The sequence below is a fragment of the Coffea arabica genome, chromosome 11e (genome assembly GCF_036785885.1).
Source record: "Coffea arabica cultivar ET-39 chromosome 11e, Coffea Arabica ET-39 HiFi, whole genome shotgun sequence".
NCBI lineage: Eukaryota > Viridiplantae > Streptophyta > Magnoliopsida > Gentianales > Rubiaceae > Coffea > Coffea arabica.
The window spans coordinates 39,594,602-39,609,713 of NC_092331.1; the positions used below are offsets into that span (position 1 = coordinate 39,594,602).

Consider the following 15,112-nt stretch of genomic DNA (forward strand, 5'->3'; position numbering starts at 1 on the left):
CGTTCTTTATCCTGTAGTAATTTAGCTCCGTCGGAACGATTGCTTAATATTTTGCTTCTTGTCGAAGCGTGAAGGAGGATCTGAAGGCGCGAGACAAATCAGGAACGGTACGGCTCGATCAAAGCCCGGATCGTCGCTCAAATTTGTCGGCGCAAATGTATCACCGCAACTAGGGGTGGCAATTTTCGACACGACCTGAAAACACGACACGAACCTAAAACGAAATTAATGGGTTTGGGTTGAGGTTTCGGGAATTCGGGTCAGAATCGGGTTGGACCCGATGAACCCGAAAAGAAAACCGGTCGATTTCGGGTCAACCCGTGGTGACCTGATATGACCCGATATGACCCGTTTACGAATTAAAAATAATTTAATAAACATAAAAATAATTTTATCTAACTAAACTAAGTTATTCTTTTTTTCAAAGGCATTAATTACTTAATCCTAAACGAATTTATTTAATTTGTGTGAAGTTGAAATTATTATACTTGGACAAATAATATATTATATTATTTTTCACTTTTGTATTGTTTTAATTTATTTTATATTTTGCTTGGGATAAAACACTTTTACGGTGTTTAATTTATTTTAGATTTGATTTGGAATCATTTATTTAAATTTTTATTACTTGATTATGTAATTAGTTTTGTGAGAAATTGATTTTATTAGAAATTACAGTGATAAATTAATAAATTAAAATTAAGTTTCGGGTCATTTCGGGTCGACCCCGCCGCCCCGTAAACCTGAAATTTTCGGGTTCGGGTCAGCATACCTGACCCGTCACGGGTTGGCGGGTCGGGGTTCGGGTCAACAGATTTTCTGGCGGGTCTGTTGACCCGAACCCGACCCGCCAACCTGATTTGGACCCGAATTGCCACCCCTAACTGCAAGCGTGAAGGATTGATTTCATGATAATTTAGAGTTGCGGGATGAGGGAAAAAAACAGGGTGCAAATCAATAACAAAAAAAAATATAAAGTAAATAAATAAAAGGATAAGAGGAAAATGCTTGAATTGACGCTTAAAATGAATTTCGGTCTAGAAAAGCCACACTGCTTCGCAGGACGGGGTAGTTTAAAAGAATAAAGCGAAAGGAACATGGCGGGTGCGATCATACCAGCACTAATGCACCGGATCCCATCAGAACTCCGAAGTTAAGCGTGCTTGGGCGAGAGTAGTACTAGGATGGGTGACCCCCTGGGAAGTCCTCGTGTTGCACCCCTCTCTTTTTTGTTTCGAAATCCAAATTTCCTATTCGTTCTTTATCCTGTAGTAATTTAGCTCCGTCGGAACGATTGCTTAATATTTTGCTTCTTGTCGAAGCGTGAAGGAGGATCTGAAGGCGCGAGACAAATCAGGAACGGTACGGCTCGATCAAAGCCCGGATCGTCGCTCAAATTTGTCGGCGCAAATGTATCACCGCAACTAGGGGTGGCAATTTTCGACACGACCTGAAAACACGACACGAACCTAACACGAAATTAATGGGTTTGGGTTGAGGTTTCGGGAATTCGGGTCAGAATCGGGTTGGACCCGATGAACCCGAAAAGAAAACCGGTCGATTTCGGGTCAACCCGTGGTGACCTGATATGACCCGATATGACCCGTTTACGAATTAAAAATAATTTAATAAACATAAAAATAATTTTATCTAACTAAACTAAGTTATTCTTTTTTTCAAAGGCATTAATTACTTAATCCTAAACGAATTTATTTAATTTGTGTGAAGTTGAAATTATTATACTTGGACAAATAATATATTATATTATTTTTCACTTTTGTATTGTTTTAATTTATTTTATATTTTGCTTGGGATAAAACACTTTTACGGTGTTTAATTTATTTTAGATTTGATTTGGAATCATTTATTTAAATTTTTATTACTTGATTATGTAATTAGTTTTGTGAGAAATTGATTTTATTAGAAATTACAGTGATAAATTAATAAATTAAAATTAAGTTTCGGGTCATTTCGGGTCGACCCGCCGCCCCGTAAACCTGAAATTTTCGGGTTCGGGTCAGCATACCTGACCCGTCACGGGTTGGCGGGTCGGGGTTCGGGTCAACAGATTTTCTGGCGGGTCTGTTGACCCGAACCCGACCCGCCAACCTGATTTGGACCCGAATTGCCACCCCTAACTGCAAGCGTGAAGGATTGATTTCATGATAATTTAGAGTTGCGGGATGAGGGAAAAAAACAGGGTGCAAATCAATAACAAAAAAAAATATAAAGTAAATAAATAAAAGGATAAGAGGAAAATGCTTGAATTGACGCTTAAAATGAATTTCGGTCTAGAAAAGCCACACTGCTTCGCAGGACGGGGTAGTTTAAAAGAATAAAGCGAAAGGAACATGGCGGGTGCGATCATACCAGCACTAATGCACCGGATCCCATCAGAACTCCGAAGTTAAGCGTGCTTGGGCGAGAGTAGTACTAGGATGGGTGACCCCCTGGGAAGTCCTCGTGTTGCACCCCTCTCTTTTTTGTTTCGAAATCCAAATTTCCTATTCGTTCTTTATCCTGTAGTAATTTAGCTCCGTCGGAACGATTGCTTAATATTTTGCTTCTTGTCGAAGCGTGAAGGAGGATCTGAAGGCGCGAGACAAATCAGGAACGGTACGGCTCGATCAAAGCCCGGATCGTCGCTCAAATTTGTCGGCGCAAATGTATCACCGCAACTAGGGGTGGCAATTTTCGACACGACCTGAAAACACGACACGAACCTAACACGAAATTAATGGGTTTGGGTTGAGGTTTCGGGAATTCGGGTTGGACCCGATGAACCCGAAAAGAAAACCGGTCGATTTCGGGTCAACCCGTGGTGACCTGATATGACCCGTTTACGAATTAAAAATAATTTAATAAACATAAAAATAATTTTATCTAACTAAACTAAGTTATTCTTTTTTTCAAAGGCATTAATTACTTAATCCTAAACGAATTTATTTAATTTGTGTGAAGTTGAAATTATTATACTTGGACAAATAATATATTATATTATTTTTCACTTTTGTATTGTTTTAATTTATTTTATATTTTGCTTGGGATAAAACACTTTTACGGTGTTTAATTTATTTTAGATTTGATTTGGAATCATTTATTTAAATTTTTATTACTTGATTATGTAATTAGTTTTGTGAGAAATTGATTTTATTAGAAATTACAGTGATAAATTAATAAATTAAAATTAAGTTTCGGGTCATTTCGGGTCGACCCGCCGCCCCGTAAACCTGAAATTTTCGGGTTCGGGTCAGCATACCTGACCCGTCACGGGTTGGCGGGTCGGGGTTCGGGTCAACAGATTTTCTGGCGGGTCTGTTGACCCGAACCCGACCCGCCAACCTGATTTGGACCCGAATTGCCACCCCTAACTGCAAGCGTGAAGGATTGATTTCATGATAATTTAGAGTTGCGGGATGAGGGAAAAAAACAGGGTGCAAATCAATAACAAAAAAAAATATAAAGTAAATAAATAAAAGGATAAGAGGAAAATGCTTGAATTGACGCTTAAAATGAATTTCGGTCTAGAAAAGCCACACTGCTTCGCAGGACGGGGTAGTTTAAAAGAATAAAGCGAAAGGAACATGGCGGGTGCGATCATACCAGCACTAATGCACCGGATCCCATCAGAACTCCGAAGTTAAGCGTGCTTGGGCGAGAGTAGTACTAGGATGGGTGACCCCCTGGGAAGTCCTCGTGTTGCACCCCTCTCTTTTTTGTTTCGAAATCCAAATTTCCTATTCGTTCTTTATCCTGTAGTAATTTAGCTCCGTCGGAACGATTGCTTAATATTTTGCTTCTTGTCGAAGCGTGAAGGAGGATCTGAAGGCGCGAGACAAATCAGGAACGGTACGGCTCGATCAAAGCCCGGATCGTCGCTCAAATTTGTCGGCGCAAATGTATCACCGCAACTAGGGGTGGCAATTTTCGACACGACCTGAAAACACGACACGAACCTAACACGAAATTAATGGGTTTGGGTTGAGGTTTCGGGAATTCGGGTCAGAATCGGGTTGGACCCGATGAACCCGAAAAGAAAACCGGTCGATTTCGGGTCAACCCGTGGTGACCTGATATGACCCGTTTACGAATTAAAAATAATTTAATAAACATAAAATAATTTTATCTAACTAAACTAAGTTATTCTTTTTTTCAAAGGCATTAATTACTTAATCCTAAACGAATTTATTTAATTTGTGTGAAGTTGAAATTATTATACTTGGACAAATAATATATTATATTATTTTTCACTTTTGTATTGTTTTAATTTATTTTATATTTTGCTTGGGATAAAACACTTTTACGGTGTTTAATTTATTTTAGATTTGATTTGGAATCATTTATTTAAATTTTTATTACTTGATTATGTAATTAGTTTTGTGAGAAATTGATTTTATCAGAAATTACAGTGATAAATTAATAAATTAAAATTAAGTTTCGGGTCATTTCGGGTCGACCCGCCGCCCCGTAAACCTGAAATTTTCGGGTTCGGGTCAGCATACCTGACCCGTCACGGGTTGGCGGGTCGGGGTTCGGGTCAACAGATTTTCTGGCGGGTCTGTTGACCCGAACCCGACCCGCCAACCTGATTTGGACCCGAATTGCCACCCCTAACTACAAGCGTGAAGGATTGATTTCATGATAATTTAGAGTTGCGGGATGAGGGAAAAAAACAGGGTGCAAATCAATAACAAAAAAAAATATAAAGTAAATAAATAAAAGGATAAGAGGAAAATGCTTGAATTGACGCTTAAAATGAATTTCGGTCTAGAAAAGCCACACTGCTTCGCAGGACGGGGTAGTTTAAAAGAATAAAGCGAAAGGAACATGGCGGGTGCGATCATACCAGCACTAATGCACCGGATCCCATCAGAACTCCGAAGTTAAGCGTGCTTGGGCGAGAGTAGTACTAGGATGGGTGACCCCCTGGGAAGTCCTCGTGTTGCATCCCTCTCTTTTTTGTTTCGAAATCCAAATTTCCTATTCGTTCTTTATCCTGTAGTAATTTAGCTCCGTCGGAACGATTGCTTAATATTTTGCTTCTTGTCGAAGCGTGAAGGAGGATCTGAAGGCGCGAGACAAATCAGGAACGGTACGGCTCGATCAAAGCCCGGATCGTCGCTCAAATTTGTCGGTGCAAATGTATCACCGCAACTAGGGGTGGCAATTTTCGACACGACCTGAAAACACGACACGAACCTAACACGAAATTAATGGGTTTGGGTTGAGGTTTCGGGAATTCGGGTCAGAATCGGGTTGGACCCGATGAACCCGAAAAGAAAACCGGTCGATTTCGGGTCAACCCGTGGTGACCTGATATGACCCGATATGACCCGTTTACGAATTAAAAATAATTTAATAAACATAAAAATAATTTTATCTAACTAAACTAAGTTATTCTTTTTTTCAAAGGCATTAATTACTTAATCCTAAACGAATTTATTTAATTTGTGTGAAGTTGAAATTATTATACTTGGACAAATAATATATTATATTATTTTTCACTTTTGTATTGTTTTAATTTATTTTATATTTTGCTTGGGATAAAACACTTTTACGGTGTTTAATTTATTTTAGATTTGATTTGGAATCATTTATTTAAATTTTTATTACTTGATTATGTAATTAGTTTTGTGAGAAATTGATTTTATTAGAAATTACAGTGATAAATTAATAAATTAAAATTAAGTTTCGGGTCATTTCGGGTCGACCCGCCGCCCCGTAAACCTGAAATTTTCGGGTTCGGGTCAGCATACCTGACCCGTCACGGGTTGGCGGGTCGGGGTTCGGGTCAACAGATTTTCTGGCGGGTCTGTTGACCCGAACCCGACCCGCCAACCTGATTTGGACCCGAATTGCCACCCCTAACTGCAAGCGTGAAGGATTGATTTCATGATAATTTAGAGTTGCGGGATGAGGGAAAAAAACAGGGTGCAAATCAATAACAAAAAAAAATATAAAGTAAATAAATAAAAGGATAAGAGGAAAATGCTTGAATTGACGCTTAAAATGAATTTCGGTCTAGAAAAGCCACACTGCTTCGCAGGACGGGGTAGTTTAAAAGAATAAAGCGAAAGGAACATGGCGGGTGCGATCATACCAGCACTAATGCACCGGATCCCATCAGAACTCCGAAGTTAAGCGTGCTTGGGCGAGAGTAGTACTAGGATGGGTGACCCCCTGGGAAGTCCTCGTGTTGCACCCCTCTCTTTTTTGTTTCGAAATCCAAATTTCCTATTCGTTCTTTATCCTGTAGTAATTTAGCTCCGTCGGAACGATTGCTTAATATTTTGCTTCTTGTCGAAGCGTGAAGGAGGATCTGAAGGCGCGAGACAAATAAGGAACGGTACGGCTCGATCAAAGCCCGGATCGTCGCTCAAATTTGTCGGCGCAAATGTATCACCGCAACTAGGGGTGGCAATTTTCGACACGACCTGAAAACACGACACGAACCTAACACGAAATTAATGGGTTTGGGTTGAGGTTTCGGGAATTCGGGTCAGAATCGGGTTGGACCCGATGAATCCGAAAAGAAAACCGGTCGATTTCGGGTCAACCCGTGGTGACCTGATATGACCCGTTTACGAATTAAAAATAATTTAATAAACATAAAAATAATTTTATCTAACTAAACTAAGTTATTCTTTTTTTCAAAGGCATTAATTACTTAATCCTAAACGAATTTATTTAATTTGTGTGAAGTTGAAATTATTATACTTGGACAAATAATATATTATATTATTTTTCACTTTTGTATTGTTTTAATTTATTTTATATTTTGCTTGGGATAAAACACTTTTACGGTGTTTAATTTATTTTAGATTTGATTTGGAATCATTTATTTAAATTTTTATTACTTGATTATGTAATTAGTTTTGTGAGAAATTGATTTTATTAGAAATTACAGTGATAAATTAATAAATTAAAATTAAGTTTCGGGTCATTTCGGGTCGACCCGCCGCCCCGTAAACCTGAAATTTTCGGGTTCGGGTCAGCATACCTGACCCGTCACGGGTTGGCGGGTCGGGGTTCGGGTCAACAGATTTTCTGGCGGGTCTGTTGACCCGAACCCGACCCGCCAACCTGATTTGGACCCGAATTGCCACCCCTAACTGCAAGCGTGAAAGATTGATTTCATGATAATTTAGAGTTGCGGGATGAGGGAAAAAAACAGGGTGCAAATCAATAACAAAAAAAAATATAAAGTAACTAAATAAAAGGATAAGAGGAAAATGCTTGAATTGACGCTTAAAATGAATTTCGGTCTAGAAAAGCCACACTGCTTCGCAGGACGGGGTAGTTTAAAAGAATAAAGCGAAAGGAACATGGCGGGTGCGATCATACCAGCACTAATGCACCGGATCCCATCAGAACTCCGAAGTTAAGCGTGCTTGGGCGAGAGTAGTACTAGGATGGGTGACCCCCTGGGAAGTCCTCGTGTTGCACCCCTCTCTTTTTTGTTTCGAAATCCAAATTTCCTATTCGTTCTTTATCCTGTAGTAATTTAGCTCCGTCGGAACGATTGCTTAATATTTTGCTTCTTGTCGAAGCGTGAAGGAGGATCTGAAGGCGCGAGACAAATCAGGAACGGTACGGCTCGATCAAAGCCCGGATCGTCGCTCAAATTTGTCGGCGCAAATGTATCACCGCAACTAGGGGTGGCAATTTTCGACACGACCTGAAAACACGACACGAACCTAACACGAAATTAATGGGTTTGGGTTGAGGTTTCGGGAATTCGGGTTGGACCCGATGAACCCGAAAAGAAAACCGGTCGATTTCGGGTCAACCCGTGGTGACCTGATATGACCCGTTTACGAATTAAAAATAATTTAATAAACATAAAATAATTTTATCTAACTAAACTAAGTTATTCTTTTTTTCAAAGGCATTAATTACTTAATCCTAAACGAATTTATTTAATTTGTGTGAAGTTGAAATTATTATACTTGGACAAATAATATATTATATTATTTTTCACTTTTGTATTGTTTTAATTTATTTTATATTTTGCTTGGGATAAAACACTTTTACGGTGTTTAATTTATTTTAGATTTGATTTGGAATCATTTATTTAAAATTTTATTACTTGATTATGTAATTAGTTTTGTGAGAAATTGATTTTATCAGAAATTACAGTGATAAATTAATAAATTAAAATTAAGTTTCGGGTCATTTCGGGTCGACCCGCCGCCCCGTAAACCTGAAATTTTCGGGTTCGGGTCAGCATACCTGACCCGTCACGGGTTGGCGGGTCGGGGTTCGGGTCAACAGATTTTCTGGCGGGTCTGTTGACCCGAACCCGACCCGCCAACCTGATTTGGACCCGAATTGCCACCCCTAACTGCAAGCGTGAAGGATTGATTTCATGATAATTTAGAGTTGCGGGATGAGGGAAAAAAACAGGGTGCAAATCAATAACAAAAAAAAAATATAAAGTAAATAAATAAAAGGATAAGAGGAAAATGCTTGAATTGACGCTTAAAATGAATTTCGGTCTAGAAAAGCCACACTGCTTCGCAGGACGGGGTAATTTAAAAGAATAAAGCGAAAGGAACATGGCGGGTGCGATCATACCAGCACTAATGCACCGGATCCCATCAGAACTCCGAAGTTAAGCGTGCTTGGGCGAGAGTAGTACTAGGATGGGTGACCCCCTGGGAAGTCCTCGTGTTGCACCCCTCTCTTTTTTGTTTCGAAATCCAAATTTCCTATTCGTTCTTTATCCTGTAGTAATTTAGCTCCGTCGGAACGATTGCTTAATATTTTGCTTCTTGTCGAAGCGTGAAGGAGGATCTGAAGGCGCGAGACAAATCAGGAACGGTACGGCTCGATCAAAGCCCGGATCGTCGCTCAAATTTGTCGGCGCAAATGTATCACCGCAACTAGGGGTGGCAATTTTCGACACGACCTGAAAACACGACACGAACCTAACACGAAATTAATGGGTTTGGGTTGAGGTTTCGGGAATTCGGGTCAGAATCGGGTTGGACCCGATGAACCCGAAAAGAAAATCGGTCGATTTCGGGTCAACCCGTGGTGACCTGATATGACCCGTTTACGAATTAAAAATAATTTAATAAACATAAAAATAATTTTATCTAACTAAACTAAGTTATTCTTTTTTTCAAAGGCATTAATTACTTAATCCTAAACGAATTTATTTAATTTGTGTGAAGTTGAAATTATTATACTTGGACAAATAATATATTATATTATTTTTCACTTTTGTATTGTTTTAATTTATTTTATATTTTGCTTGGGATAAAACACTTTTACGGTGTTTAATTTATTTTAGATTTGATTTGGAATCATTTATTTAAATTTTTATTACTTGATTATGTAATTAGTTTTGTGAGAAATTGATTTTATTAGAAATTACAGTGATAAATTAATAAATTAAAATTAAGTTTCGGGTCATTTCGGGTCGACCCGCCGCCCCGTAAACCTGAAATTTTCGGGTTCGGGTCAGCATACCTGACCCGTCACGGGTTGGCGGGTCGGGGTTCGGGTCAACAGATTTTCTGGCGGGTCTGTTGACCCGAACCCGACCCGCCAACCTGATTTGGACCCGAATTGCCACCCCTAACTGCAAGCGTGAAGGATTGATTTCATGATAATTTAGAGTTGCGGGATGAGGGAAAAAAACAGGGTGCAAATCAATAACAAAAAAAAATATAAAGTAAATAAATAAAAGGATAAGAGGAAAATGCTTGAATTGACGCTTAAAATGAATTTCGGTCTAGAAAAGCCACACTGCTTCGCAGGACGGGGTAGTTTAAAAGAATAAAGCGAAAGGAACATGGCGGGTGCGATCATACCAGCACTAATGCACCGGATCCCATCAGAACTCCGAAGTTAAGCGTGCTTGGGCGAGAGTAGTACTAGGATGGGTGACCCCCTGGGAAGTCCTCGTGTTGCACCCCTCTCTTTTTTGTTTCGAAATCCAAATTTCCTATTCGTTCTTTATCCTGTAGTAATTTAGCTCCGTCGGAACGATTGCTTAATATTTTGCTTCTTGTCGAAGCGTGAAGGAGGATCTGAAGGCGCGAGACAAATAAGGAACGGTACGGCTCGATCAAAGCCCGGATCGTCGCTCAAATTTGTCGGCGCAAATGTATCACCGCAACTAGGGGTGGCAATTTTCGACACGACCTGAAAACACGACACGAACCTAACACGAAATTAATGGGTTTGGGTTGAGGTTTCGGGAATTCGGGTCAGAATCGGGTTGGACCCGATGAATCCGAAAAGAAAACCGGTCGATTTCGGGTCAACCCGTGGTGACCTGATATGACCCGTTTACGAATTAAAAATAATTTAATAAACATAAAAATAATTTTATCTAACTAAACTAAGTTATTCTTTTTTTCAAAGGCATTAATTACTTAATCCTAAACGAATTTATTTAATTTGTGTGAAGTTGAAATTATTATACTTGGACAAATAATATATTATATTATTTTTCACTTTTGTATTGTTTTAATTTATTTTATATTTTGCTTGGGATAAAACACTTTTACGGTGTTTAATTTATTTTAGATTTGATTTGGAATCATTTATTTAAATTTTTATTACTTGATTATGTAATTAGTTTTGTGAGAAATTGATTTTATTAGAAATTACAGTGATAAATTAATAAATTAAAATTAAGTTTCGGGTCATTTCGGGTCGACCCGCCGCCCCGTAAACCTGAAATTTTCGGGTTCGGGTCAGCATACCTGACCCGTCACGGGTTGGCGGGTCGGGGTTCGGGTCAACAGATTTTCTGGCGGGTCTGTTGACCCGAACCCGACCCGCCAACCTGATTTGGACCCGAATTGCCACCCCTAACTGCAAGCGTGAAGGATTGATTTCATGATAATTTAGAGTTGCGGGATGAGGGAAAAAAACAGGGTGCAAATCAATAACAAAAAAAAATATAAAGTAAATAAATAAAAGGATAAGAGGAAAATGCTTGAATTGACGCTTAAAATGAATTTCGGTCTAGAAAAGCCACACTGCTTCGCAGGACGGGGTAGTTTAAAAGAATAAAGCGAAAGGAACATGACGGGTGCGATCATACCAGCACTAATGCACCGGATCCCATCAGAACTCCGAAGTTAAGCGTGCTTGGGCGAGAGTAGTACTAGGATGGGTGACCCCCTGGGAAGTCCTCGTGTTGCACCCCTTTCTTTTTTGTTTCGAAATCCAAATTTCCTATTCGTTCTTTATCCTGTAGTAATTTAGCTCCGTCGGAACGATTGCTTAATATTTTGCTTCTTGTCGAAGCGTGAAGGAGGATCTGAAGGCGCGAGACAAATCAGGAACGGTACGGCTCGATCAAAGCCCGGATCGTCGCTCAAATTTGTCGGCGCAAATGTATCACCGCAACTAGGGGTGGCAATTTTCGACACGACCTGAAAACACGACACGAACCTAACACGAAATTAATGGGTTTGGGTTGAGGTTTCGGGAATTCGGGTCAGAATCGGGTTGGACCCGATGAACCCGAAAAGAAAATCGGTCGATTTCGGGTCAACCCGTGGTGACCTGATATGACCCGTTTACGAATTAAAAATAATTTAATAAACATAAAAATAATTTTATCTAACTAAACTAAGTTATTCTTTTTTTCAAAGGCATTAATTACTTAATCCTAAACGAATTTATTTAATTTGTGTGAAGTTGAAATTATTATACTTGGACAAATAATATATTATATTATTTTTCACTTTTGTATTGTTTTAATTTATTTTATATTTTGCTTGGGATAAAACACTTTTACGGTGTTTAATTTATTTTAGATTTGATTTGGAATCATTTATTTAAATTTTTATTACTTGATTATGTAATTAGTTTTGTGAGAAATTGATTTTATTAGAAATTACAGTGATAAATTAATAAATTAAAATTAAGTTTCGGGTCATTTCGGGTCGACCCGCCGCCCCGTAAACCTGAAATTTTCGGGTTCGGGTCAGCATACCTGACCCGTCACGGGTTGGCGGGTCGGGGTTCGGGTCAACAGATTTTCTGGCGGGTCTGTTGACCCGAACCCGACCCGCCAACCTGATTTGGACCCGAATTGCCACCCCTAACTGCAAGCGTGAAGGATTGATTTCATGATAATTTAGAGTTGCGGGATGAGGGAAAAAAACAGGGTGCAAATCAATAACAAAAAAAAATATAAAGTAAATAAATAAAAGGATAAGAGGAAAATGCTTGAATTGACGCTTAAAATGAATTTCGGTCTAGAAAAGCCACACTGCTTCGCAGGACGGGGTAGTTTAAAAGAATAAAGCGAAAGGAACATGGCGGGTGCGATCATACCAGCACTAATGCACCGGATCCCATCAGAACTCCGAAGTTAAGCGTGCTTGGGCGAGAGTAGTACTAGGATGGGTGACCCCCTGGGAAGTCCTCGTGTTGCACCCCTCTCTTTTTTGTTTCGAAATCCAAATTTCCTATTCGTTCTTTATCCTGTAGTAATTTAGCTCCGTCGGAACGATTGCTTAATATTTTGCTTCTTGTCGAAGCGTGAAGGAGGATCTGAAGGCGCGAGACAAATAAGGAACGGTACGGCTCGATCAAAGCCCGGATCGTCGCTCAAATTTGTCGGCGCAAATGTATCACCGCAACTAGGGGTGGCAATTTTCGACACGACCTGAAAACACGACACGAACCTAACACGAAATTAATGGGTTTGGGTTGAGGTTTCGGGAATTCAGGTCAGAATCGGGTTGGACCCGATGAATCCGAAAAGAAAACCGGTCGATTTCGGGTCAACCCGTGGTGACCTGATATGACCCGTTTACGAATTAAAAATAATTTAATAAACATAAAAATAATTTTATCTAACTAAACTAAGTTATTCTTTTTTTCAAAGGCATTAATTACTTAATCCTAAACGAATTTATTTAATTTGTGTGAAGTTGAAATTATTATACTTGGACAAATAATATATTATATTATTTTTCACTTTTGTATTGTTTTAATTTATTTTATATTTTGCTTGGGATAAAACACTTTTACGGTGTTTAATTTATTTTAGATTTGATTTGGAATCATTTATTTAAATTTTTATTACTTGATTATGTAATTAGTTTTGTGAGAAATTGATTTTATTAGAAATTACAGTGATAAATTAATAAATTAAAATTAAGTTTCGGGTCATTTCGGGTCGACCCGCCGCCCCGTAAACCTGAAATTTTCGGGTTCGGGTCAGCATACCTGACCCGTCACGGGTTGGCGGGTCGGGGTTCGGGTCAACAGATTTTCTGGCGGGTCTGTTGACCCGAACCCGACCCGCCAACCTGATTTGGACCCGAATTGCCACCCCTAACTGCAAGCGTGAAGGATTGATTTCATGATAATTTAGAGTTGCGGGATGAGGGAAAAAAACAGGGTGCAAATCAATAACAAAAAAAAATATAAAGTAACTAAATAAAAGGATAAGAGGAAAATGCTTGAATTGACGCTTAAAATGAATTTCGGTCTAGAAAAGCCACACTGCTTCGCAGGACGGGGTAGTTTAAAAGAATAAAGCGAAAGGAACATGGCGGGTGCGATCATACCAGCACTAATGCACCGGATCCCATCAGAACTCCGAAGTTAAGCGTGCTTGGGCGAGAGTAGTACTAGGATGGGTGACCCCCTGGGAAGTCCTCGTGTTGCACCCCTCTCTTTTTTGTTTCGAAATCCAAATTTCCTATTCGTTCTTTATCCTGTAGTAATTTAGCTCCGTCGGAACGATTGCTTAATATTTTGCTTCTTGTCGAAGCGTGAAGGAGGATCTGAAGGCGCGAGACAAATCAGGAACGGTACGGCTCGATCAAAGCCCGGATCGTCGCTCAAATTTGTCGGCGCAAATGTATCACCGCAACTAGGGGTGGCAATTTTCGACACGACCTGAAAACACGACACGAACCTAACACGAAATTAATGGGTTTGGGTTGAGGTTTCGGGAATTCGGGTCAGAATCGGGTTGGACCCGATGAACCCGAAAAGAAAACCGGTCGATTTCGGGTCAACCCGTGGTGACCTGATATGACCCGTTTACGAATTAAAAATAATTTAATAAACATAAAAATAATTTTATCTAACTAAACTAAGTTATTCTTTTTTTCAAAGGCATTAATTACTTAATCCTAAACGAATTTATTTAATTTGTGTGAAGTTGAAATTATTATACTTGGACAAATAATATATTATATTATTTTTCACTTTTGTATTGTTTTAATTTATTTTATATTTTGCTTGGGATAAAACACTTTTACGGTGTTTAATTTATTTTAGATTTGATTTGGAATCATTTATTTAAATTTTTATTACTTGATTATGTAATTAGTTTTGTGAGAAATTGATTTTATTAGAAATTACAGTGATAAATTAATAAATTAAAATTAAGTTTCGGGTCATTTCGGGTCGACCCGCCGCCCCGTAAACCTGAAATTTTCGGGTTCGGGTCAGCATACCTGACCCGTCACGGGTTGGCGGGTCGGGGTTCGGGTCAACAGATTTTCTGGCGGGTCTGTTGACCCGAACCCGACCCGCCAACCTGATTTGGACCCGAATTGCCACCCCTAACTGCAAGCGTGAAGGATTGATTTCATGATAATTTAGAGTTGCGGGATGAGGGAAAAAAACAGGGTGCAAATCAATAACAAAAAAAAATATAAAGTAAATAAATAAAAGGATAAGAGGAAAATGCTTGAATTGACGCTTAAAATGAATTTCGGTCTAGAAAAGCCACACTGCTTCGCAGGACGGGGTAGTTTAAAAGAATAAAGCGAAAGGAACATGGCGGGTGCGATCATACCAGCACTAATGCACCGGATCCCATCAGAACTCCGAAGTTAAGCGTGCTTGGGCGAGAGTAGTACTAGGATGGGTGACCCCCTGGGAAGTCCTCGTGTTGCACCCCTCTCTTTTTTGTTTCGAAATCCAAATTTCCTATTCGTTCTTTATCCTGTAGTAATTTAGCTCCGTCGGAACGATTGCTTAATATTTTGCTTCTTGTCGAAGCGTGAAGGAGGATCTGAAGGCGCGAGACAAATCAGGAACGGTACGGCTCGATCAAAGCCCGGATCGTCGCTCAAATTTGTCGGCGCAAATGTATCACCGCAACTAGGGG

At 39.4% G+C, this 15,112-nt stretch overlaps 12 non-coding genes across 12 annotated transcripts; all 12 read left to right on the forward strand.

Moving 5' to 3' along the window:
- Window positions 1–1,102: 1,102 nt before the first annotated feature.
- LOC140024949 (5S ribosomal RNA) lies at window positions 1,103–1,221 on the forward strand. Its single transcript, XR_011828925.1, has one exon. It is a non-coding gene; the product is annotated as a 5S ribosomal RNA (ribosomal RNA).
- Window positions 1,222–2,356: 1,135 nt separating this feature from the next.
- Window positions 2,357–2,475, forward strand: LOC140024960 (5S ribosomal RNA). The gene has a single exon (XR_011828936.1). It is a non-coding gene; the product is annotated as a 5S ribosomal RNA (ribosomal RNA).
- Window positions 2,476–3,589: 1,114 nt separating this feature from the next.
- LOC140024971 (5S ribosomal RNA) lies at window positions 3,590–3,708 on the forward strand. Its single transcript, XR_011828947.1, has one exon. It is a non-coding gene; the product is annotated as a 5S ribosomal RNA (ribosomal RNA).
- A 1,124-nt stretch (window positions 3,709–4,832) lies between these two features.
- On the forward strand, window positions 4,833–4,951 carry LOC140030001 (5S ribosomal RNA). Its single transcript, XR_011833915.1, has one exon. It is a non-coding gene; the product is annotated as a 5S ribosomal RNA (ribosomal RNA).
- Window positions 4,952–6,086: 1,135 nt separating this feature from the next.
- Window positions 6,087–6,205, forward strand: LOC140024982 (5S ribosomal RNA). Its single transcript, XR_011828959.1, has one exon. It is a non-coding gene; the product is annotated as a 5S ribosomal RNA (ribosomal RNA).
- A 1,125-nt stretch (window positions 6,206–7,330) lies between these two features.
- Window positions 7,331–7,449, forward strand: LOC140024993 (5S ribosomal RNA). The gene has a single exon (XR_011828970.1). It is a non-coding gene; the product is annotated as a 5S ribosomal RNA (ribosomal RNA).
- Window positions 7,450–8,563: 1,114 nt separating this feature from the next.
- On the forward strand, window positions 8,564–8,682 carry LOC140025005 (5S ribosomal RNA). The gene has a single exon (XR_011828982.1). It is a non-coding gene; the product is annotated as a 5S ribosomal RNA (ribosomal RNA).
- Window positions 8,683–9,807: 1,125 nt separating this feature from the next.
- On the forward strand, window positions 9,808–9,926 carry LOC140025016 (5S ribosomal RNA). Its single transcript, XR_011828993.1, has one exon. It is a non-coding gene; the product is annotated as a 5S ribosomal RNA (ribosomal RNA).
- A 1,125-nt stretch (window positions 9,927–11,051) lies between these two features.
- LOC140025027 (5S ribosomal RNA) lies at window positions 11,052–11,170 on the forward strand. The gene has a single exon (XR_011829004.1). It is a non-coding gene; the product is annotated as a 5S ribosomal RNA (ribosomal RNA).
- A 1,125-nt stretch (window positions 11,171–12,295) lies between these two features.
- Window positions 12,296–12,414, forward strand: LOC140025037 (5S ribosomal RNA). The gene has a single exon (XR_011829014.1). It is a non-coding gene; the product is annotated as a 5S ribosomal RNA (ribosomal RNA).
- Window positions 12,415–13,539: 1,125 nt separating this feature from the next.
- Window positions 13,540–13,658, forward strand: LOC140025048 (5S ribosomal RNA). Its single transcript, XR_011829025.1, has one exon. It is a non-coding gene; the product is annotated as a 5S ribosomal RNA (ribosomal RNA).
- A 1,125-nt stretch (window positions 13,659–14,783) lies between these two features.
- On the forward strand, window positions 14,784–14,902 carry LOC140025059 (5S ribosomal RNA). The gene has a single exon (XR_011829036.1). It is a non-coding gene; the product is annotated as a 5S ribosomal RNA (ribosomal RNA).
- The last annotated feature ends 210 nt before the right edge of the window (window positions 14,903–15,112 follow it).